Raw genomic sequence first — 25081 nt, forward strand, 5'->3', positions numbered from 1 at the left:
AATGCTGCGTTTTGGGACCGAAGTCTTTCTCAATGGCCCCTTGGGGGGGGGGGGGGTGTCCCCTCAGGTCCTTGTGGAGCATTGTATAAGTATGTCTTGATTTCTTGTTTTACCTGTAGCTCTTGTAGTCCTTTTTGGACAATATTTGACTCTATGTGCATTTGTTTTGGCTACTATGTTTATGCATATCCTGTTATATTAGCTCCCCTAGTGTCCTGAGGGGTCACCCTTGCTGTTTTTGTCCCCCATCCTTGGGTGAGAGTCCTTAGGTTTTATGCATTTGTGCACTTTCTTTAATAAAGTATATTTTGTACACTATTATTTTTCTAAACAGCTCCAATTTTCTTTCTTGTGTGACATCACTATGCATATTAACTATGTACTGGGACATGACTGTGAATATTATCCCTGTACTGTGACATCACTATGTGTATTATCCCTGTACTGTGGCATTGCTGTACATTATCCTTGTATTGTGAAGTCACTATGTATATTAACCCTGTACTGTGACATCACTGTGCATATTAACCATGTACCGTTACATCACTGTTTATTATCCCTGTACTGTGACATCACTGTGAACTTTATCCCTGTACTGTGACTTCACTGTGTGTATTATCCCTGCACTGTAGTATTACTGTATATTATTCTTGTATTGTGACATAACTATGTGTATTAACCCTGTACTGTGATATCACTGCGTGAATTATTCCTGTACGGTGACATCGCTGTGTGTATTATCCCTGTATGGTGACATCGCCGTGCATATTAATCCTGTATTCTGACACAGAAATAATACACACAGTGATGTCATAGTACAGGCATACTACATACAGTGTAGTACAGTGCTATTTTCTTACTTGAGCCCCTGCCCTCTAAAATGTCTTTTCACTTCCCTGCAGCAATGCATACATTGTATGAATCCTTAGGTCTTAGGTGCATGCATGGGTACCCTGGCATTAATGATAGATAGATAGATAGATAGATAGATAGATAGATAAAAATATCCCAGGAGAGCAGCACAACCAGATAGTACTTCAGGTAGCTGGTGCACGCTGTGTAGGAGCCTTGGTTCGGGATCCCAATAGATAAATCCAAAGAAGCAGCTGCTTCTTTGGATTTAGATAGATAGATAGATAGATAGATAGATAGATAGGCAGGTAGATAGATAGATAGATAGGTAGGTAGGTAGGTAGGTAGATAGATAGATAGATAGATAGATAGATAGATAGATAGGTAGATAGATAGGTAGATAGAGTAGATAGAGTAGATAGAGTAGATTAGTATAGACTGGTTGGGATTGGTTACAAGCCAGCTAACAAAGAATATATAATCTAATCACATATACATGCAAAATAGAAGGACAGCACAAAACTTGGTCTTCCTTTCATGTGTTGGTTCTTATGAACGCCAGTTTCGTCATAGTGTTTGATGGTTTTCATGGCTATACTTGAGGATACCTTCAAAGTTCTTGCAATTTTTTAGATGAACGGACCTTTAGGTCATAAAAAAGATGATGGACTGTTGTTTCTTTTTACTTAGTTGAGTGATTCTTGCCACAATGTGGATAAGAACAGTAATTGAATAGGGCTAAACACTGTACCAATCCTACCTCTGCACAACCCACCTGATTGGTCCAGATTTATCAATCTGCCTGAGGAAACCATTCACAGCTCTTCTTTCATATCTCAATATATTTTAACTCTAAAAGCTCAGCTAGGGCTACCTCCTATTTAGTCCATGTAGTACATCATGTACACCATGTAGTATGACCACATTTTTAACTTTATTTGTTGTTTTAATATTATGTATTTAACCCCTTAAGGACCATTTTAGCCTTAATTGCTTAAGGACTCAGCCCATTTTGCTCTTAAAGGGGTACTCCGGTGGAAAAAAAACAATTTTAATCAACTGGTGCCAGAAAGTTAAACAGATTTGTAAATTATTTCTATTAAAAAATCTTAAACCTTCCAGTACTTATTAGCAGCTGAATACTACAGAGGAAATTATTTTCTTTTTGGAACACAGCTGTCTGCTGACATCATGACCACAATGCTCTCTGCTGACATCTCTGTCCATTTTAATAACTGTCCAGAGGAGTAGGAGAAAATCCCCATAGAAAACATATGCTGCTCTGGACAGTTCCTTAAATGGACAGAGATGTCAGCAGAGAGGACTGTGGTCATGATGTCAGCAGAGAGCTCTGTGTTCCAAAAAGAAAATAATTTCCTCTTTAATATTAAGCAGCTAATAAGGAATGGAAGGATTAAGATTTTTTAATAGAAGTAATTTACAAATCTGTTTAACTTTCTGGCATCAGTTAATTAAAAAAAAAAAAAAAAAAAGTTTCCACCGTAGTACCCATTAAAGGACCCAGCCAATAAAAATTTTTGCACTTTCGTTTTCTCCTCCTCCCCTTCTTTTTATTTTGCACATGCAGACCATTTAAGGGCTTGTTTTTTGCGTCACCAATTGTACTTTGTGATGACATCACTTATTTTGTAATATAATCTGCAGCAAAATAAAAGAAACTGCATTTGTGGGGTGAAATACGCTATTTTGTAACTTTTCGGGAGCTTCTGTTTATACACAATTAACTTTTCTGTAAAAATGACACCATATCTTTAGTCTGTAGGTCACTACGGTTAAAAGGATGCCCAATTCGTGCAGGTTTTATTTTATTTTACTACTTTAAAAAAATGACAACTTCATGCACCAAAATTAGTATGCTTAAAGGGGTACTCCGGTGCTTACACATCTTATCCCCTATCCAAAGGATAAGGTATAAGATGCCTGATCGCGGGAGTCCCACAGCTGGGGACGCCCGTGATCATGCACGCGGCACCCCATTTGTAATCACTCCCCGGAGCGTGTTCGCTCCGGGACTGATTACCGGCGACCGCAGGGCCGGCGGCGTGTGACAGCTATCACGCCCCCTCCCGTAGGCTTGCATTGAGGGGCGGAGCATGATGTCACACGGGGGCGGAGGCGTGACGTCACACGCCGCCGACCCTGCGGTCGACCGTAATCAGACCCGGAGCGAACACGCTCCGGGGACTGATTACAAACGGGGTGATGCATGCATGATCACGGGGGTCCCCAGCTGCGGGACTTTCGCGATCAGGCATCTTATCCCCTATCCTTTGGATAGGGGATAAGATGTGTAAGCACCGGAGTACCCCTTTAAAATTGTCATGTTCTGACCTTTATAACTTTTTTATTTTTCTGCGTACAGGGCTATATGAGGGCTCATTTTTTGTGCTGTGGTCTATAATTTTTAACAGTACTAATTTTCTGTTGATGGTACTTTTTGATCGCATTTATAAATTTTTTATGGTATGCAAAGTGACAAAAATGCGCAATTTTGGACATCATGTACGTCATCGACTGGATGGTTTAACCCCTTCATGACCCAGCCCATTTTCACCTTCAGGACCTAGGCATTTTTTGAACATCTGACCACTGTTACTTTAACCCCTTAAGGACTGAGCCCTTTTTCACCTTAAGGACTCGGCCGTTTTTTGCAATTCTGACCACTGTCACTTAAAACATTAATAACTCTGGAATGCTTTTACTTTAACATAGTAGTAAAATTTAGTGTTAACTTGCATCCTTTCTTGGTGAAAAATCCCCAAATTTGATGAAAAATTTGAAAATTTTGCATTTTTCTATGAAGCTCTCTGCTTGTAAGGAAAATGGATATTCCGAATAATATTTTTTTATTCACATATACAATATGTCCACTTTATGTTTGCATCATAAAATTGACGTGTTTTTACTTTTGGAAAACATCAGAGGGCTTCAAAGTTCAGCATCAAATTTCCAATTTTTCACAAAATTTCCAAACTCACTATTTTTCAGGGACCAGTTCAGGTTTGAAGTGGGTTTGAAGTGGATTTGAAGGGTCTTCAACTTAAAAATACCCCATAAATGACCCCAATATAAAAACTACACCCCCCCCCCCCCCCCCAAAGTATTCAAAATGACATTCAGTCAGCATTTTAACCCTTTAGGTGTTTCACAGGAATAGCAGCAAAGTGAAGGAGAAAATTCACAATCTTCATTTTTTACACTCGCATGTTCTTGTAGACTCAATTTTCGAATTTTTACAAGCGGTAAAAGGAGAAAATGTATACTTATATTTGTAGCCCAATTTCTCTTGAGTAAGGACATACCTCATATGTCTATGTAAAGTGTTCGGCGGGCGCAGTAGAGGGCTCAGAAGCGAAGGTGCGACAAGGGGATTTTGGAGAGTACGTTTTTCTGAAATGGTTTTGGGGGGGGCATGTTGCATTTAGGAAGCCCCTATGGTGCCAGAACAGCAAAAAAAAAAAACACATGGCATACCTTTTTGGAAACTAGACACCTTGAGGAACGTAACAAGGAATAAAGTGAGCCTTAATACACCACAGGTGTTTCACGGCTTTTGCATATGTAAAAAAAATAAATAAAAAAATTTCACAAAAATGTGTTTCCCCCCAAATTTCACATTTTTTGCAAGGGTTAATAGCAGAAAATACCCCCCAAAGTTTGTAACCCCATCTCTTCTGAGTATGGAGGTACCCCATAAGTTGGCCTGAAGTGCACTACGGGCGAACTACAATGCTCAGAAGAGAAGGAGTCATATTATGCTTTTTGAGACCAAATGGCACAAGAGACACATGGCATACTATTTTGGAAACTAGACCCCTCGGTGAACGTAACAAGGGGTTAAGTGAACCTTTATACCCCACATGTGTTTCACGACTTTTGCATATGTAAAAAAAAATAATTTATTTTTTACCTAAAATGCTTGTTTTCCCAAACATTTAACATTTTTAAAAAGGGTCAAAGCAGAAAATACCCCCCAAAATTTGTAACACAATTTCTCCCGAGTACGGCGATACCCCATATGTGACCCTAAACTGTTGCTTTGAAATATGACAGGGCTCCAAAGTGAGAGCGCCATGCGCATTTGAGGCCTAAATTAGGGTTTGCATAGGGGTGGACAATGGGGTATTTTATGCCAGTGATTCCCAAACAGAGTGCCTCCAGCTGTTGTAAAACTCCCAGCATGCTTGGACATTCAACGGCTGTCCAGCAATACTGGGAGTTGTTGTTTTGCAACAGCTGGAGGCTCCGTTTTGGAAACAGTGGCGTACCAGACGTTTTTCATTTTTATTGGGGAGGGGAGGGGGGCTGTGTAGGGGTATGTGTTTATGTAGCGTTTTTTACTTTTTTTATTTTGTGTTAGTGTAGTGTAGTGTAGTGTTTTTTAGGGTACAGTCGCACGGGCGGGGGTTCACAGTAGTTTCTCGCTGGCAGTTTGAGCTGCGGCAGAAAATTTGCCGCAGCTCAAACTTGCAGCCGGATACTTACTGTAAACCTACGCCCATGTGAATGTACCCTGTACACTCACATTGGGGAGGGGGGGGGGGGACATCCAGCTGTTGCAAAACTACAACCCCCAGCATGCGCTGACAGACTGTACATGCTGAGAGTTTTAGTATTGCAACAGCTGTGGGCACACTGGTTATGTATCACTGAGTTTGTGACCTAACTCAGTGTTTCACAACCAGTGTGCCTCCAGCTGTTGCAAAACTACAACTCCCAGCATATACGGTGCATGCTGGGAGTTGTAGTTTGCAACAGCTGGAGGCACACCGGTCGTGAAACACTGAGTTAGGTAAAAAAAAAACTCTGAGTTTCACGAACAGTGTGCCTTCAGCTGTTGCAAAACTACAACTCTCAGCAGTCACTGACAGCCAACCGGCATGCTGGGAGTTGTAGTTATGCAACCAGCAGATGCACTACTACAACTCCCAGCATGCACTTTAGCTGTTTGTGCAATCTGGGAGTTGTAGTTATACAACAGCTGAAGGTACACTTTTCCATAGAAAAAATATGCCTCCAGCTGTTGCAAAACTATAAGTCCCAGCATGCCCATAAGGGAATGCTGGGAGATGTGGTGGTCTGCCTCCTGCTGTTGCATAACTACAGCTCCCAGCATGCCCTTTTTGCATGCTGGGAGCTGTTGCTAAGCAACAGCAGGAGGCTGTCACTCACCTCCAGCTGCTGCTCCGGGACACAGGTCAGTCCCTCCGCCGCCGCCGTCGTCGCTCCTGGGGCCCCGATCCCAACAGGGACGCCGGGGATTGGGGTCCCCAGCTGCCGGGGTCCACGTCCCGCACCAGCTCACGTCCTCCGGAAGAGGGGCGGAGCGGGTTGCAGGAGTGACACCCGCAGCAGGCGCCCTGATTGGTCGGCCGGTAAACCGGCCGGCGAATCAGGGCGATCGTGAGGTGGCACCAGTGCCACCTCACCCCTGCTGGCTATGGCTGTTCAGGGCCGTCTCTGACGGCCCCGATCAGCCAGTAATTCCGAGTCACCGGGTCACTGGAGACCCGATTGACCCGGAATCGCCGCAGATCGCTGGACTGAATTGTCCAGCGATCTGCGGCCATCGCCAACATGGGGGGGGGGGCATAATGACCCCTCTGGGCGATATGCCACGATGCCTACTGAACGATTTCAACCGGCTAGCGGTGGGGACCAGAATTCCCAAGGACGTATGGATACGCCCTGCGTCCTTAAGTACTCGGAATGCAGGTCGTATCCATACGCCCTGCGTCCTGAAGAGGTTAAACATTATTAACTCTGGAATGCTTTTACTTATCATTCTGATTCCGAGATAGTTTTTTTGTGACATGTTCTACTTTATGGTACTGGGAAAATTTCACTGATATTTGCATAATTTCTTGGTAAAAAATCTAAAAATGTCATGAACATTTTGAAAATTTTGCATTTTTCGGACTTTGAAACTCTCTGTTTGTAAGGAAAATGGATATTCCAAATAAATTACATATTTATTCACATATATAATATGTCTACTTTTTGTTTGCATCAAAAAATTTACGTGTTTTTACTTTTGGAAGACACCAGAGGGCTTCAAAGTTCCGCAGCAATTTTCCAATATTTCTCAAGATTTTCCAAATCGTACTTTTTCAGAGACCAATTCAGGTTGGAAGTGGGTTATAAGGGTCTTCGTATTAGAAATACCCCATAAATGACCCCATTATAAAAACTGCACCCCCCCAAAGTATTCAGTAAGTGTTTTAACCCTTTAGGTGTTTCACAGGAATAGCAGAAAAGTGAAGGAGAAAATTCTAAATCTTCATTTTTTACACTCGCATGTTCTTGTAGACCCAATTTTTTTATTTTTACAAGGGGTAAAAGGAGAGAAATCACCTTAAAATTTGTAACCCAATTTCTCTCAAGTAAGTAAACACCTCATATGTGTATGTAAAGTGTTCAGCGGGCGCAGTAGAGGGCTCAGAAGGGAAGGAGCGACAATGGGATTTTGGAGAGTGACTTTTTCTGAAAGGGTTTTTGGGGGGCATGTCCCATTTAGGAAGCCCCTATGGTGCCAGAACAGTGGACCCCCCACATGTGACCCCATTTTGGAAACTACACCCCTCATGAAATTTCATAAGGGGTGCAGAGAGCATTTATACCCCACTGGCGTTTGACAGATATTTGAAACAGTGGACTGTGCAAATTAAAAATTTTATTTTTCATTTTCACAGACCACTGTTCCAAAATTCTGTCATACACCAGTGGGTCGTAAATGCTCACTGCACCCCTTATTAAATTCCATGAGGGGTGTAGTTTCCAAAATGGGTCACATATGGATATTTATTGTTTTGCGATTATGTCAGAACTGCTGTAACAATCAGCCACCCCTGTGCAAATCATCTCAAATGTACATGGTGCACTCTCCCTTCTGAGCCTTGTTGTGCGCCCCCAGAGCACTTTGTGCCCACATATGGGGTATCTCCGTACTCAGGAGAAATTGCATTACAAATTTTGAGGGTCTTTTTTTCCTTTTACCTCTTGTGAAAATGAAAAGTATGCGGCAACACCAGCATGTCAGTGTTAAAATTTTATTTTTAAACACTAACATGCTGGTGTAGACCCCAACTTCACCTTTTCATAGGGGTTAAAGAAGAAAAATCCCCCCAAAATTTGTAAGGCAATTTCTCCCGAGTACGGAGATACCTCATATGTGTACAAAAACTGTTGCCCTGAAATACGACAGGGCTCCAAAGTGAGAGAGCGTCATGCGCATTTGAGGCCTAAATTAGGGATTTGCATAGGGGTGGACATAGGGGTATTCTATGCCAGTGATTCCCAAACAGGGTGCCTCCAGCTGTTGCAAAACTCCCAGCATGCCTGGACAGTCAATGGCTGTCTGGCACTACTGGGAGTTGTTGTTTTGCAACAGCTGGAGGCTCCGTTTTGGAAACAGTAGCGTACCAGACGTTTTTCATTTTTATTGGGGAGGGGAGGGGGGCTGTGTAGGGGTATGTGTATATGTAGTGTTTTTAACTTTTTATTTTAGGTTAGTGTAAGTGTAGTGTAGTGTAGTGTTTTTAGGGTACAGTCACATGGACAGAGGTTCACAGCAAGTTTGCCACTGGGAGTTTGAGCTGCAGCGCAAAATTTGCACCATCTCAAACTTGCAGCACTCACTGTAAACCTCCGCCCATGTGAGTGTACCCTGTACATTCATACATTCACATTGGGGGTAGGGGGGTGGCAAACATCAAGCTGTTGCAAAAATACAACTCCGAGAATGCCCTTTGGCTGTCCGTGCATGCTGGGAGTTGTAGTTTTGCAACGGCTGGAGGCACACTGGTTGCGAAACACGGAGTTAGATAACAAACTGGTGTTTCGCAACCTGGTGTTTCATCCCCCCCCCACCCCCCCAGTGATCGCTGCTATCAGCTAGTCAAATCTGACTAGCTGATAGCAGCGTTTCGCTATGAGAATACTTAGCAGCGCGGTGTGTGAGTTCCGATCACGGGGTCGCATGGTAAGATGGCTGGTTATCAGTGATAGCCACCATCTTACCGGGCACTGTGGGATGCCGCGAATAGCGACAAAAATGTTCATGACGTACCTGTATGTCATGGGTCGGGAACACCTTGCCACTCATGACGTACAGGTATGTCATAGGTCGGGAAGGGGTTAACTAACCTTATATTTTAATAAAATATGAAAAAATAGAGGGAGTGTCCTGCGTGGACACTAATACAGATTAAATAGCAGGCATAAAATGAGGGTTAATATCCAAAGCAGACCAGGAACACATGGGGTGCTTCACGAAAGTAGGTATATGCAATACAGTGGGGATCAAAAGTTTGGGCCCCCAGGTAAAAATTTGTATTAATGTGCATAAAGTAGCCAAGGAAAGATGGATAAATCTCCAAAAGGCATCAAATTACAGATTAGACATTCTTATCATATGTCAACAAAAGTTAGATTTTATTTCCATCATTTACACTTTCAAAACAACAGAAAACAAAAAAAAATGGTGTCTGCAAAAGTTTGGGCACCCTGCAGAGTTAATATCTTGTACTGCCCCTTTTGGCAAGTATCACAGCTTGTAAATGCTTTTTGTAGCCAATTCTTGTTTGAGGCATCTTTGTCCATTCTTCCTTACAAAAGTCTTCCAGTTCTTTGAGATTTCTGGGCTGTCTGTCACGCACTGCTCTTTTAAGGTCTATCCATAGATTTTCAATTATGGTGAGGTCAGGAGATTGTGAAGGCCATGGCATAACCTTCAGTTTACTTGATGTAATCCCCCATGGATTTCGAGGTGTGTTTAGGATCATTATCCATTTGTAGAAGCCATCATCTCTTTAACTTCAGCTTTTTCACAGATGGCATCAAGTTAGCATCCAAAATTTGCTGAAATTTTATTGAATCAATTTTTCCTTCTACTCGTGAGATGTTCCCTGTGCCACTGGCTGCAATACAACCCCAAAGCATGATTGATCCACCCCCCCCCCCCCATGTTTAACAGTTGGACAGAGGTTCTTTTCATTAAATTCTGTTCCCCTTCTTCTCCAAACGCACCTTTGCTCATTTCGGCCAAAAAGTTCTATTTTAACCTCATCGTCCACAGAACTTGTTTCCAAAAAGCATCAGGCTTGTCTATATCTTAATTTGCAAAGTTCAAATGCAGATTTTTGTGGTGAGGACGTAGAAGAGGTTTTCTTCTGATGACTCTTCCATGAAGACCATATTTGTACAAGTATCCCTTTATAGTGGAATAGTGTACCACAACTCCAGTGTCTGCCAGATCTTTCTGGAGGGATTGTGCAGTCAAACGTGAGTTTTGTATTGTTTTTCTCACGATCATGCGAGCTGTTCTGTCTCATATTTTTCTTGGTCTTCCAGATCTTGCTTTAAATGGGTACTACTGTGGAAAACTTTTTTTTTTTTTAAATCAACTGGTGATCACTTTGATTAAAAAAATCTTAATCCTTCCAGTACTTTTTAGGGGCTGTATACTAAAGATAAATCCAAAAAGAAATGCATTTCCTGTGATGTCCTGACCACAGTGCTCTCTGCTGACCTCTGCTGTCCATTTTAGGAACTGTCCAGAGAAGCATATGTTTGCTATGGGGATTTTCTCCAGTTCCTAAAATGGACAGCAAAGGTCATCAGAGAGCACTGTGGTCAGGACATCACAGGAAATGCATTTAGTTTTTGGGATTTCTCTTTAGTATACAGCCCCTAAAAAGTACTGGAAGGATAAAGATTTTTTAATAGAAGTGATTTACAAATCTGTTTAACTTTCTGGCACCAGTTGATTTAAAAAAAAAAAAAAGTTTTCCACGGTAGTACCCCTTTAACTTCCACTGTTCCTGATGACTGCCATTTCTTAATTACATTCCGAACAGAGAATATTGACATCTGAAAACGTTTTGCTATCTTCTTATAGCCTTCTCCAGCTTTGTGAGCGTCAACTATTTTCAGTTTCAGATTTCTAGACAACTGCTTAGAAGAACCCATGGTGCTGATTGTTGGGGCAAGGTCAGATGAGTCTGGGCATTTAAAACCTTTGAAATTGACATCACCTGGTCTTCCCAGATGATGATTGAGAACAATCCATGACACTGGCAGGTCTCAGCTTTGCAAAGGGGGCAAAATTCTGCAGGGTGCCCAAACTTTTGTTGACATATTATAAGAATGTCTAATCTGTAATTTGATGCCTTTTGGAGATTTTTCCATCTTTCCTTGGCTTCTTTATGCACATTAATACAAATTTTTACCTGGGGTGCCCAAACTTTTGATCCCCACTGTATCAAATAACAAACTGGAAGAAGGAAACGGAGCACAGACCTGGTGATCCTGCTGCAATGGTTTATTTCATGTTCAAAACTGGAACATAGACAGTTCATCACCTCGTGTCAAGAGCAGAACCAGACGGCAGGAGCATACATCTGGGCAACAGAATTATATTTTAATAGTTCGGACATATACGCATGCGGCGATACCACGTATGTTCATTTTTATTTTTGATCACATTATTTTATTTAAAAAATAATTAATGGGGGGGTAGATTAAAACTTTTATTAGGTGAGGGTCTAATTCACATATTTACTTTTTTACACTTTTAACTTTTTTTTAGTCCCCTTAGGGGGCTATAACATGCAATCACACAATTGTATACACTGTTCATCCGCTGAGGTGCTGGGATCTTTTTTTAACATTATAGATGCCGCAATCAACTTTGATTGCGGTGTGTAAAGGATTAATGCCCAGCAGTGGCCGGATTGACAATGTCCAACATTAACCCTGGGTACTGGCTGCTGATAGCAGTCAGGACCCACTGGGTTTAAAGCGTGCACAGCTTGTGAGCACGCTTCAAACTCCAGTAATGGGACCAGGGTGTACAGATATGCTCTGCATCCATAAATACCAGGACACAAGGGTGTACCCATATGCCCTGCGTCCCCAACGGGTTCAGTACTTTACTTAACTGGGATGAGTTCCTGTTACAGGCACAGCATTTAAGACTCCTGATTGCTTGCAAAGCTGTGCAGAGCATTCTTTTACCAAGCCTATCAGCCTCACTGTAAGCAGGGCTGGGTAGCCTATGAGAGAGCAGGGCCACTGGCCAATCATTGTCAGCACGATATAATAAGCTCTCTCAGTCCAGGCTATTTAAACAAGACACCTAATGGCCACAGGTGCCTCTTAAGATTTCTCAATATAGACATCACTAGCGCTGCTGCTTAATTTCCTCTCTGTTTACTACTGATTTGGACCATGATTTACCCTCCTGCCTTTTTGATCTTGGACTAAACCTAAAAACTCCTATTTACCGATTCTTCTAGTACATGACTTCCTGGCTCTTGACCTCAGGCAGTTCGTCTCATCATCACTTGTCTGCTGATTCTGCCACCACATTCATTCCGGGTACTAACTACACCTTTCTTCCCTCCTGTTATGCTTGGTTCCATGTGCACTTAGGAAGGGGCTGTTGTTCAGTTGTGGCCTCTGTTATTATGGTGGGAACTCCAAATAGGTAGGGACAGTTAAATAAAGATGGGGACACTTAAATAAAGGTGGGATCTGTTTTATAGTTTCTTTCTCTACACAATTGTTTGGTGTTTAAATTCTATAGGCATATGCATATGCAGGGGCGTTGCTAGGTGTCCAAAAGACCCAGGGCTAGAGCCCATAGCCTAGCCATGCCCTTACCACGCCCTCAGACACGCCCCTAAGAGAATGCATGAAGCATTATCAGGGACATTACTCCTCCATTCTGGTGATTGGTGGGTGTCCCAGCAGACAGACCTGACCGATCACCTAGCTATCCCCTATCATGTGAATAGGGGATCATTTTAAATTTAAGGAATAACTCTAAGAGCAGTGGTTGATGTGATGTGATCATAAATCATCAATTTTGGTGTTTGAAATTTTCTTTTACGTTTACTCTGTTCACCACATGGGATAAAAAATATTATATATTACATTTACGCATATGCAATACCAGATATATAGTATTTTTTTTTTTATTATTATCTTTAAACAAAATGTTAATAGGAAAATGTGACTATTTTTATTGGGGGGGGGGTATATATTTTTAAAATCTTTTTTTTTTTACCTGGCTGGTAAACAAATAAAAAGGGAACATCATGCATTTTTTTCTTTTTTAACCCCTGCTTCATACAGACATGCAACATAAATGTATGCTGCAGTGAGTAAAGTCTATCTGCCATGAGGAGATACTGTTCTCCCGCTCTCCGCGCCTAGCCGAGCCTGAAAGGCTGAAATCTTCTAAGACTGAAAAATCTTCTAAGGCTGCAGCTATGCACAGAGGGTGGGAGAGCAGCAGGGCTGACAGGTGCCAGGAGAATCATGTCACTTCCCAGAAGCCACAGCTGTCTTAAAGCAGTGGTGGCAATAAAAAAAAAAAACAGCCGTAGCCAGAGACCCGGGGATATGGGCCTGAAACCCGGGGCTACAGCCCCGTTAGCCCCCCCTTAGCAACGCCCCTGTGCTTATGTGTGGCCTAAAATTAGGGATGTATTTGCATGGTATAGGGGACTCATTTAACATCCCTGATACCAAATCCGATACCTAGTGGAGTGCTCCGCTGCCCCGTTCTCTGGTCTTCATCACTGCCACTGCCCAATTCTGCCGTCCGCATCATGGTGTCTTACGGAGGAGCATGTGACACACCTGTCACTCCACTGCGCCTAGCATAATGTTACGGAGGAAGCAGAGTGATGTGTAAGTCCCATGCTCCTCCATAAGACGCCATGATGCAGACGGTAGAACGGCTGGCTACGAGGAGGGTCCTGCTATCTACAAGGGGGGTCCTGCTATCTACAAGGAGGGGGCCTGCTATCTACAAGGAGGGGGCCTGCTGTCTACAAGGGAGGGCTGCTGTCTGCAAGGGGGGGGGCTGCTGTCTACAAGGGGGCCTGCTATCTACAAGGGGTCCTGCTGGCTATAAGGGGGGTCCTGCTGGCTACAAGGGGGGGTCCTGCTGGCTACAAGGGGGGGGGGTCCTGCTGTCTACATGGAGGGTGCTGCGGTCTACAGGGAGGCTGCTACTAATGTCTGCAGGGGGGCTGCTGTCTACAAGGGGGCTTCTGCTAATGTCTGCAACTATCTATACTACTACAGGGGGATACTAAATACTATTAAACAATCTTACAGCAAAGTCACCCACACTAACTTGAACTTATAGGTAGATAGTTATAGGCGACCCAGTTATTACAGCTGCTCACCATGTGAACATCAGTCATCGGTCTGGTCACCAATGAAAATTCCCTGTTCTGTCCAATGGAGAAGAGAGAAATCTTGGCTCATACTACAGCAGCCGCCTCCATTGCACACAACAAGAAACCCACATATCAGCACGGTAAGTAGCACCAGAAACTGGGTCACTGTGGTGTCAGATTCCCTTTAAAATAAAAGTACTCATAATTGGTATTGGCGAGTACTTTAAAAAACTGGTATCGGGACATCCCTACCTAAAATACACCAATATTGCACCCATATTTTGCAGCAAAATATTGGCATAAAAAGCCAACTAAAAAGTGTTATTAAGTCAGACAAAAGTGTATAATATTTTCACTGAAGAACACCCTTTATATTAAAATTTAACTTTTATTCTCTACTATTAAAATTATTCAAAGAAAAAAGCCCCGTGCATATATAATCAATTATGATACTCAAGATAAAAGTAACATATCTCCATCAAGTGTACAAGAAGCGTGTGGAGCCCCCAGTCCAACATGAATAAAACAATGGACTGGTAGGATCCCAACACACAATTTCCGGCTACACACCAAGAAAATTTCAAATGCACACACAAATAATAATTGCTATTTGAAGAAAAAACAACTCTCAACGCGTTTCACCCTGCTATTATCGGGGATCCTCAGGAGAGACACCGGACAAATACAATTTATCAATGCAAAATGACAGATTGAAACTTAAGCATCATCTGGGACAATACCCAAAACATATATCAGATGTGCTCAGTGCAATTAAAGATAAACAGACGCTCCCACAATGGAGCACTCACGAGACCCCGCGTCTATGATGATCAGATGGAGGCTCGGTCTGACTCACAATCACTGGTTTAAATACAGCTAGATGGCGCCAAAATGGAATAGAAGGCGGCGTTTTCCTACCATCTTAGTACTCGCCTTGCATCTGCGCAGACGTCCCGCCGAGGCTCCGGAGTCTACGAAGCATCGGAGGTGTATGTATGACAACTTCCGGTCCGGCAGAGACGTCCACACAGGCGCCTTAAGCAGTGCCGATACAGATACCGGAGCTGTCCACAGCTATTGTTCGCCGGGCTGCGCATGCGCCCAATTGTACAGGCGCTATACTAAATACGAGGTTAGTAACGATATAAGTTATTAGACATATGGATCCCAATTAGAGATATACCATGATAATATAACAATATAAAATAATAAGCAATATTAATATTACATTTCAATATAGGACCAAAACATCTAAATAATAACCTAATTAAGATAAATTACATGATAGGCCAGTAGGGACACATGATTTATTATTTAAACAACCAGGTGTATGAAAATGGAAAAAGAAATTTAAAGAAAAATTAAACAAAGTCAAACCGAACAATTAATTAATAGTGCACTCTATCATGAGGGCACTATCAGCCTTCCATGATTTTACCTGAGTCATGGCATTTGGGGAGAAGTCCACCACAAAGAACAATTGACAGATATTTACCAAATTAATAAAAAGGTCTACATATAAAATACCAATCAGATCTAAGATGTATTATAATGAATAAGACTTATTAGGGCGAGTGCTCCGTGGTTAGGTCTCTAGGGCATCCAAGGGACCAGTAGGGTATATAGCCCCAATTATCTAGTGGGACCGAAAGGGATAGTTTAGATATAGGGTTAACACCTTGTGGGCTAGCACCTCCCACAGGGACAGTAGGGCAGACTAGTCCAAAGGGATAGTAGGCTAAGCTGTCTCTTTCTATTTAGAGCCCACTCATGTTTGATATCTTATTCATTATAATACATCTTAGATCTGATTGGTATTTTATATGTAGACCTTTTTATTAATTTGGTAAATATCTGTCAATTGTTCTTTGTGGTGGACTTCTCCCCAAATGCCATGACTCAGGTAAAATCATGGAAGGCTGATAGTGCCCTCATGATAGAGTGCACTATTAATTAATTGTTCGGTTTGACTTTGTTTAATTTTTCTTTAAATTTCTTTTTCCATTTTCATACACCTGGTTGTTTAAATAATAAATCATGTGTCCCTACTGGCCTATCATGTAATTTATCTTAATTAGGTTATTATTTAGATGTTTTGGTCCTATATTGAAATGTAATATTAATATTGCTTATTATTTTATATTGTTATATTATCATGGTATATCTCTAATTGGGATCCATATGTCTAATAACTTATATCGTTACTAACCTCGTATTTAGTATAGCGCCTGTACAATTGGGCACATGCGCAGCCCGGCGAACAATAGCTGTGGACAGCTCCGGTATCTGTATCGGCATTGCTTAAGGCGCCTGTGTGGACGTCTCTGCCGGACCGGAAGTTGTCATACATACACCTCCGATGCTTCGTAGACTCCGGAGCCTCGGCGGGACGTCTGCGCAGATGCAAGGCGAGTACTAAGATGGTAGGAAAACGCCGCCTTCTATTCCATTTTGGCGCCATCTAGCTGTATTTAAACCAGTGATTGTGAGTCAGACCGAGCCTCCATCTGATCATCATAGACGCGGGGTCTCGTGAGTGCTCCATTGTGGGAGCGTCTGTTTATCTTTAATTGCACTGAGCACATCTAATATATGTTTTGGGTATTGTCCCAGATGATGCTTAAGTTTCAATCTGTCATTTTGCATTGATATATTGTATTTGTCTGGTGTCTCTCCTGAGGATCCCCGATAATAGCAGGGTGAAACGCGTTGAGAGTTGTTTTTTCTTCAAATAGCAATTATTATTTGTGTGTGCATTTGAAATTTTCTTGGTGTGTAGCCGGAAATTGTGTGTTGGGATCCTACCAGTCCATTGTTTTATTCATGTTGGACTGGGGGCTCCACACGCTTCTTGTACACTTGATGGAGATATGTTACTTTTATCTTGAGTATCATAATTGATTATATATGCACGGGGCTTTTTTCTTTGAATAATTTTAATAGTAGAGAATAAAAGTTAAATTTTAATATAAAGGGTGTTCTTCAGTGAAAATATTATTTTGCACTACTTTAAGTTACTATTATATATATTATATTTTTCTTTCTGTGATTTAAAAGTGTATAATATGTCTAGAAAGATGCACCAAAATGTAAAGGGGTACTCCGGTGGAAAACATTTTATTTTTTGTCATATCAACTGGCTCCAGAAAGTTAAACAGATTTTTAAATAAAAAAATAGGGTATGTGCAGCTCACAATATAAATTAATCGAGGCTAAATGGAAAGTATTTACACCAAATAAAATACTAGTACAAAATAATATATAAGGGAAAAAAGGGGAGGTACCAAATGCCTCTAGACTAATACCATAGAATGGTACATGATGATGGAATTACAGAAAAAATAAATCGGACTGTGCTTCACTTTAAATGATGTACAAATTTAATATAAATTAATATAAAATATTACAAATAAGACATAAAATAAATAATGCAAATCTAATACATAAATGCCTCCTACCACAGGGCCCTTGTGGGGAGGTATGATATTTGAAAACTAAGCATATATTAAAAGATGTTAAAATATAGCATGTGGATTATATTCTACCGCTATCCCAATATATTGTAAACCGACATAGTGTACTTTTGTGCGGTACACTCCGTTCTCATGTGATCTAGAACAGTTCGCAAAGTGATATAGTTACCAACTCCTAATGGTAGTTTTGGCTGGACGTCCGAGAGATGGATATGTGGGGGCTGTGTCCAGCGCTAGCGTGCGCTTACGGTGACGGGCCCGGATGCCACAGGCCAAAAAAGGTCACCGGTCACAGAGTAATTGCAGGCTCGATGGCAGATGTAGTGGAGGCTGTGTCCAGCGCTGGCATGCGCTTGCGGTGACGGGCCCAGTTGCCGCAGGCCGAGGAGAAGTCACCGGTCACGGAGTAGCTCCGGAGGTGGAGATGTACTCGGAGATAGATGGATCTTGCTCCGGAAACAAGGAAAGGAAAGCCTCGTGGAAGATCTCTCGGCGTCTGGTGGAATGGCGGATAGATTACAGCCAGGTGTGAAATCAGCAGATAATGGAGTTGTGTCGGAGGTAAGTGATGGCGGTTTGTGGATTGCGGTGGTCATGCGGTAAATATTTCTTTCTCTAGACGCGTTTCAGGGTACTTTATATATGACCCTTTCCTCAGTAGAGATATCTCTACTGAGGAAAGGGTCATATATAAAGTACCCTGAAACGCGTCTAGAGAAAGAAATATTTACCGCATGACCACCGCAATCCACAAACCGCCATCACTTACCTCCGACACAACTCCATTATCTGCTGATTTCACACCTGGCTGTAATCTATCCGCCATTCCACCAGACGCCGAGAGATCTTCCACGAGGCTTTCCTTTCCTTGTTTCCGGAGCAAGATCCATCTATCTCCGAGTACATCTCCACCTCCGGAGCTACTCCGTGACCGGTGACTTCTCCTCGGCCTGCGGCAACCGGTCCCGTCACCGCAAGCGCATGCCAGCGCTGGACACAGCCTCCACTACATCTGCCATCGAGCCTGCAATTACTCCGTGACCGGTGACCTTTTTTGGCCTGTGGCATCCGGGCCCGTCACCGTAAGCGCACGCTAGCGCTGGACACAGCCCCCACATATCCATCTCTCGGACGTCCAGCCAAAACTACCATTAGGAGTTGGTAACTATATCACTTTGTGAACTGTTCTAGATCACATGAGAACGGAGTGTACCGCACAAAAGTACACAATGTCGGTTTGCAATATATTGGGATAGCGGTAGAATATAATCCACATGCTATATTTTAACATCTTTTAATATATGCTTAGTATTCAAATATCATACCTCCCCACAAGGGCCCTGTGGTAGGAGGCATTTATGTATTAGATTTGCATTATTTATTTTATGTCTTATTTGTAATATTTTATATTAATTTATATTAAATTTGTACATCATTTAAAGTGAAGCACAGTCCGATTTATTTTTTCTGTAATTCCATCATCATGTACCATTCTATGGTATTAGTCTAGAGGCATTTGGTACCTCCCCTTTTTTCCCTTATAGATTTTTAAATTACTTCTAATAAAAAAATCTTAATCCTTCGAGTACTTATGAGCTGCTGCACACTTCAGAGGACGTTGAGTTGTTCTTTTATGTCTGACCACAGTGCACTCTGCTGACACCCCTGTCCATGTAAGGAACTGTCCAGAGTAGCAGAAAATCCCCATAGCAAACCTCTCCTGCTCTGAACAGTTCCTGACACAGACAGATGTGTCAGCAGAGTGCACTGTGGTCAGAATGAAAAGAACACACAACTTCCTCAGTAGTATACAGCAGCTTATAAGTACTGGAAGGCTTAACATTTTTTAATAAACGTAATTTACAAATCTGTTTAACTTTCTGGCACCAGATGATTTGAAAAAAAATGTTTTCCACCAAAGTACCCCTTTAATGTACAGCATGAGCAACTGATAAGTGTAAGTGTACGCTGCCCAAGTATTAGACAGGATTAGTAAATCTGTCCCACTGTTTTTTTTATAAAGGGATCTTGACAAAACACAGACCTAAGTGCTTCTAAGGCACACAGGATATCATTGATCTGTATGCCTAAATAGAAGTCGAGTTCTTGAGGCTTGAGTTAAAAAAGCAAGTCATAAAAATGCAAGAAAGATACTCACATAAATGTGATTGGAAATAAAGCAATGATTAGTAAGAATTTTTTTTTTCTATATTATGCTTTTTTTGTTATTTTGAATTAGATTTATTAAATTATATTATATTAGTGATAAAATACAAAAGCAGCTAGTTGTGTAGTTGTACAAAGCTTGCCAGGAAGAAAATATAAAATGTCAATTAGTTTGGTTTATTCATATTGGTTTACCATACAACATTTTGTGTGTGTGTGTGTGTGTGTATATATATATATATATATATATATATATATATATATAGGAAAATGTATAGTGGAAAGCAGCACACCTTGTGTAGAATCCTGGTGCAGGCAGCCGAATAAACCTTGGTCACTGATCTCAAAAGGTAGAAGCAAAAAAGATGGTTGCAGCACTCAAAGTTAGTGAAAAAAAATGTGGTAGCTTTCTGCTGCCAGTGCAGCCTTTTTCAAGCATACAGAGTGACTGAACAAAATAGTATATATATATATATATATATATATATATATATATATATATATATAAACGTATATCTATATATATATATATATTTGTATTGTATGTTAATTCTATTTTACATTGATTTTTATTGCTTGTTAATTGAATGCCACATATATACTATTTTGTTCAGTCACTCTGTATGCTTGAAAAAGGCTGCACTCGCAAGTCGCATTTGTATTTCTTGATGGATTAAAGCTACCACATTTTTTCTCACTAACTTTGAGTGCTGCAACCATCGTTTTTGCTTATATATATATATATATATATATATATATATATATATATATACAGTCATGGCCGTAAATGTTGGCACCCATGAAAATGAAGTATTTCTCACAGAAAAGAATTGCAGTAACACATGTTTTGCTATACACATGTTTATTCCCTTTGTGTGTATTGGAATTAAACCAAAAAAGGGAGGAAAAAAGCAATTGGACATAATGTCACACCAAACTCCAAAAATGGGCTGGACAAAATTATTGCCATAAGATTGTTTGAAGCATGTCATACTTCTTTAAACTCACCTGGGGGTAAGTAACAGGTGTGGGAGATATCAAAATCACACATGAAAGCATATAAAAAGGAGAGAAGTTCACTTAGTCTTTGCATTGTTTGTCTGTGTGTGCCACACTAAGCATTGACAACAGAAAGAGGATAAGAGAACTGTCTGAGAACTTAAGAAACAAAATTGAGGAAAAATATCAACAATCTCAAGGATACAAGTCCATCTCCAGAGATCTAGATTGTCACTGTAGCTAATCTCCCTGGGAGTAGACGGAAGTGAAAAATTGATGAAAGGTGTCAATGCAGGATAGTCCAGATGGTGGATAAGCAGCCCCAAACAAGTTCCAAAGATATTCCCTGCAGGCTCAGGGAGCATCAGTGTCAGTGCGATCGACATTTAAATGAAATGAAACGCTATGGCAGGAGACCCAGGAGGACCCCACTGCTGACACAGAGACATAAAAAAGCAAGACTACATTTTGTGGACAGATGAGACCAAGATAGAGCTTTTTATAAATCACATCATTATACTGTTTACCGAAAATAGAATGAGGCCTACAAAGAAAAGAACACAGTGCCTACAGTCAAATATGGTGGAGGTTCAATGATGTTTTGGGGTTGTTTTGATGCCTCTGGCACTGGGTGCCTTGAATGTGTGCAAGGCATCATGAAATATGAGGATTAACAACGGATTTTGGGTCTCACTGTACAGCAATGACCCCAAACATACGTCAAAAAGCACCCAGAAATGGATGGCAACAAAGTGCTAGAGAGTTCTGAAGTGGCCAGCAATGAGTCCAGATCTAAATCCCATTGAACACATGTGGAAAGATCTTAAAATTGCTGTTGGGTAAAGGCACCATTACAATAAGAGAGACCTGGAGCAGTTTGCAAAGGAAGAGTGGTCCAACATTCCGGCTGAGAGGTGTAAGAAGCTTATTGATGGTTATAGGAAGCCACTGATTTCAGTTATTTTTTCCAAATGGTGTGCACCCAAATATTAAGTTTCAGGTGCCAATCATTTTGTCCAGCCTATTTTTGGAGTTTGGTTTGACATTATGTCCAATTTGCTTTTTTCCTCCCTTTTTTGGTTTTGCTCCAATACACACAAAGGAAATAAACATGTCTACAGCAAAACATGTGTTACTGCAATCCTTTTCTGTGAGAAATACTTCATTTTCTTGAAAAATTTCAGGGGTACCAACATTTACGGCCATGACTGTATATATATATATATATATATATATATATATATATATATATATATATATATACACACACACACACGTATATATATGCCATATTTTTGAGATGTTACATTAAAGAGGTTATCCATGTTTAACTTTTTATACTTTAAATATTATAAACAAGCGGTTTCTCACCTCTCCCATCCTGTGAACAAGTACCGTGCATGCTCCCATCTGACCCCAGGCTTCCTTTTGAAACAGTCATTATGTGATCGCTGTAGCCTATTAGCATCCTTGGCAGTCACAAGCCATGCTCAGGACATTATCGCACAGTGATGGGAGCCTTTATACCTAGAGTATGACCTGTGACGACCGATGTATTTGGCACTGTGACCATGATGTATTTTGTCAACAAGTAACTACTACAGCTGATCATAGGTCATTGCTGGAGCAAGAAGTCCAGGGACTGTCCAGGGAACCAGGAAAGCCTCAGCAGGTGAGCTGCAGGTGAGAATACTGTTTTATTTATTTATTTTGGAGTTGGAAACTGCACCAGTGAATCGGACTGATAAGTATGATGCATTTTCTTTTTTTCTTTTTTTTTTCTTAAAGCCAGCCTAAGCCATTTTCAGCAATTGACACCTATTGGACCATTAAATAAATTGTCACAAAAAAGCAAGTTTGGTTTAAAAACAATAAATAATCTATACTCACCTCTTCCTGTCCCTCACAGAGCTGCTGTGCTGATGCTCCTATAATGTTGTAACCCTCCAATGAACTGCCCCCCTAAGTCAGTGTCTGCAGAGGTGTCTCACCTTAGTCAGCAATTAGCTGTACAGGGCAGTTCCTGTGAGCTTGGGATGTCACAAATAAAAAAAAGTGGGTATAATGTTTTTATTGTATTTCCACCACCCACAGCCTTGTAAAAAATGTTTGTTTTCCCTGGAAAACACCTTTACAACAAAGTAGTTACAGTATGTAGCAGAGCATGTATGAATGATGTTCTTAAAGCAAAACACAGAAAATCTGCAAAATCAAAGGCTAGAAATGTCTTCATCTTTTAAGGTTGTCAGAGAGGTTTAGACTTTTCTAATCCAGTAAATTATGACTATCTTTTCATTTTTTCTGTTTAATTGACTGCTTGCTTGCCAAATTTTGGATTACAAAAGAGTTAGCAAACAATAACAATGCATAGAATATTGATCTGTGCGTTCAAGTAAAACTGATATTATCTTTTTAATAATTGCTTTAGAAATGGACAATGATTCCTGGCCACAGTAGCAAAACTCTTTAGTTTTAACTAAATGAACCTCATTTATTACCGTGCACTTATAATGTTGGCTCAAAATTACCAAAACCAGAAATACACACTCAGTGGTAGATTTTCTATCAAAATAATAAAATTACCAAGGTCTCAAATGAAAATACAAACATTCTGGCCCTACTGAAAACTGATCATAAGCTGCATTGCTGAAACAGATGGAATCCAGTGTGCTCTCCACAAACTATTATTAGACAGTATCAAAATGCCTCCAGGTTTTGCCAGGAAGAACTGTATTTACTGGCACAAACATTTTTAGGCTATCAATAACTGCTCAATTCTATTTCTCATCATTTTAATTGAGATGCAAATTATAGTCATATAAGAATGGAACACGGGAGCTTCTGATCATTAAAAATCCCGAAGAAGCGACATGCGACCTGATTATTATCATATTTACTCACAAAATAAACAAAACATTTCAGTTTTATCTTAAATTGTACAGCATGAAAACAAGATAGCAGGTATTAGGTGAAGATCTCTGTGAGGGAAAGGAAGCAGCACAGAGCAAAAAAATAAGAAATACATTGTTTCTTTCAATACCTTTGTGTACATATAAACACTGGCAAACATCTGCATCCAAAAAGAGATTTTTGGACATTAACCTCTTGGCGTCGCAGGGCATACTGGTACACCCTGTAACCCCGATCCTTAACCTCCCTGGCGGTATGATTCTGTCTGGAAATTTGTTCCAAAAGCAGTACAATTTTTTGCATTGAATTTCACATCTCCCTCCGCCCATTTCACATCTCCCCCATTACATTCCCACTCCCTTGTCACATTTCCCCCCCCCCTTATCACATTCTCCTCCCCCTTGTCACACCCCCCCCTTGTCACATTCTCCCCCCTCCTTGTCACATTCTTCCCCCCTTGTCACATTCCCCCCCTTGTCACATTCCCACTGTCACGATCACACCCTATCGGTCCAGCCAAGACGCTAGAGAGAGTGTGATGGTGCAAGGGTTAAAGCCGCCAGACCTCTGGGTATCCACTACTAGTCCCAGCAAGTCACCAAATTAACCCTTAGATAAACGTGTTTCACCCGAGCTGCCTTCAGAAAGGTGAGCTCATATATTTAGAGATTAAAGACCAGAGCTGATTAATTAAACATTTAGTCTGATAAAAGGTACTACAGTGCTAAATATATAAAAATATAGAAACAAATGACATACAGTTACCAAAATATATAAAAGAGTTTAGCAAGTTCAGAAAGCAAAAATGAAGTTCTTAAAGCGTAATATTATAGTAGTCCATGAGAGTGGGTCTCCAGCTGTTCTTAGGATGGTCTTGTCAGCTTGGGGCACAGATCTTAACAAACCAACTTTGAGTCTAGCATTGTTAAATATCATATCTGCTTGTTCTTTGGAGGGAAGCTCCACTCCCCCCTCCCCTCTGATCCCACCAAGGGGCATCTGTTATCTCCCATCCTGCCGCTTCAAAGAAACTCCTGACTTCACACAAAAAACCAGCCAGGCCCCCAAATAAACTGCAATACACAAACAGGGACACACCGTCTGAATGATCCCTCACCCATGTCCTGGATAATACAGTACACACAGATGCAATTATAATACACATATATGATTTAATACTCAGGCCTGGGCCTGACACCCCCCCTTGTCACATTCCCCCCCCCCTGTTACATTCTCCCCCCTCCATGTTACATTCCCCTCCCCCCTGTCACATCCCCCCCTTGTCACATTCTTCCCCCCTTGTCACATCCCCCCCCCTTCATGTCACATTCCCCTCCCCCCCGTCACCCCCCCCCCTTGTCACATTCTTCCCTCTTGTCACATTCCCCTCATTGTCACATTCTCCCCCCCCCTCCCCCGTCACATTCATCCCCCCCTTCTCACCTTCTTGTTCTGCAGCAACAC

The sequence above is a fragment of the Hyla sarda genome, chromosome 2, assembly GCF_029499605.1.
Source record: "Hyla sarda isolate aHylSar1 chromosome 2, aHylSar1.hap1, whole genome shotgun sequence".
NCBI classification, from domain to species: Eukaryota; Metazoa; Chordata; class Amphibia; order Anura; family Hylidae; genus Hyla; species Hyla sarda.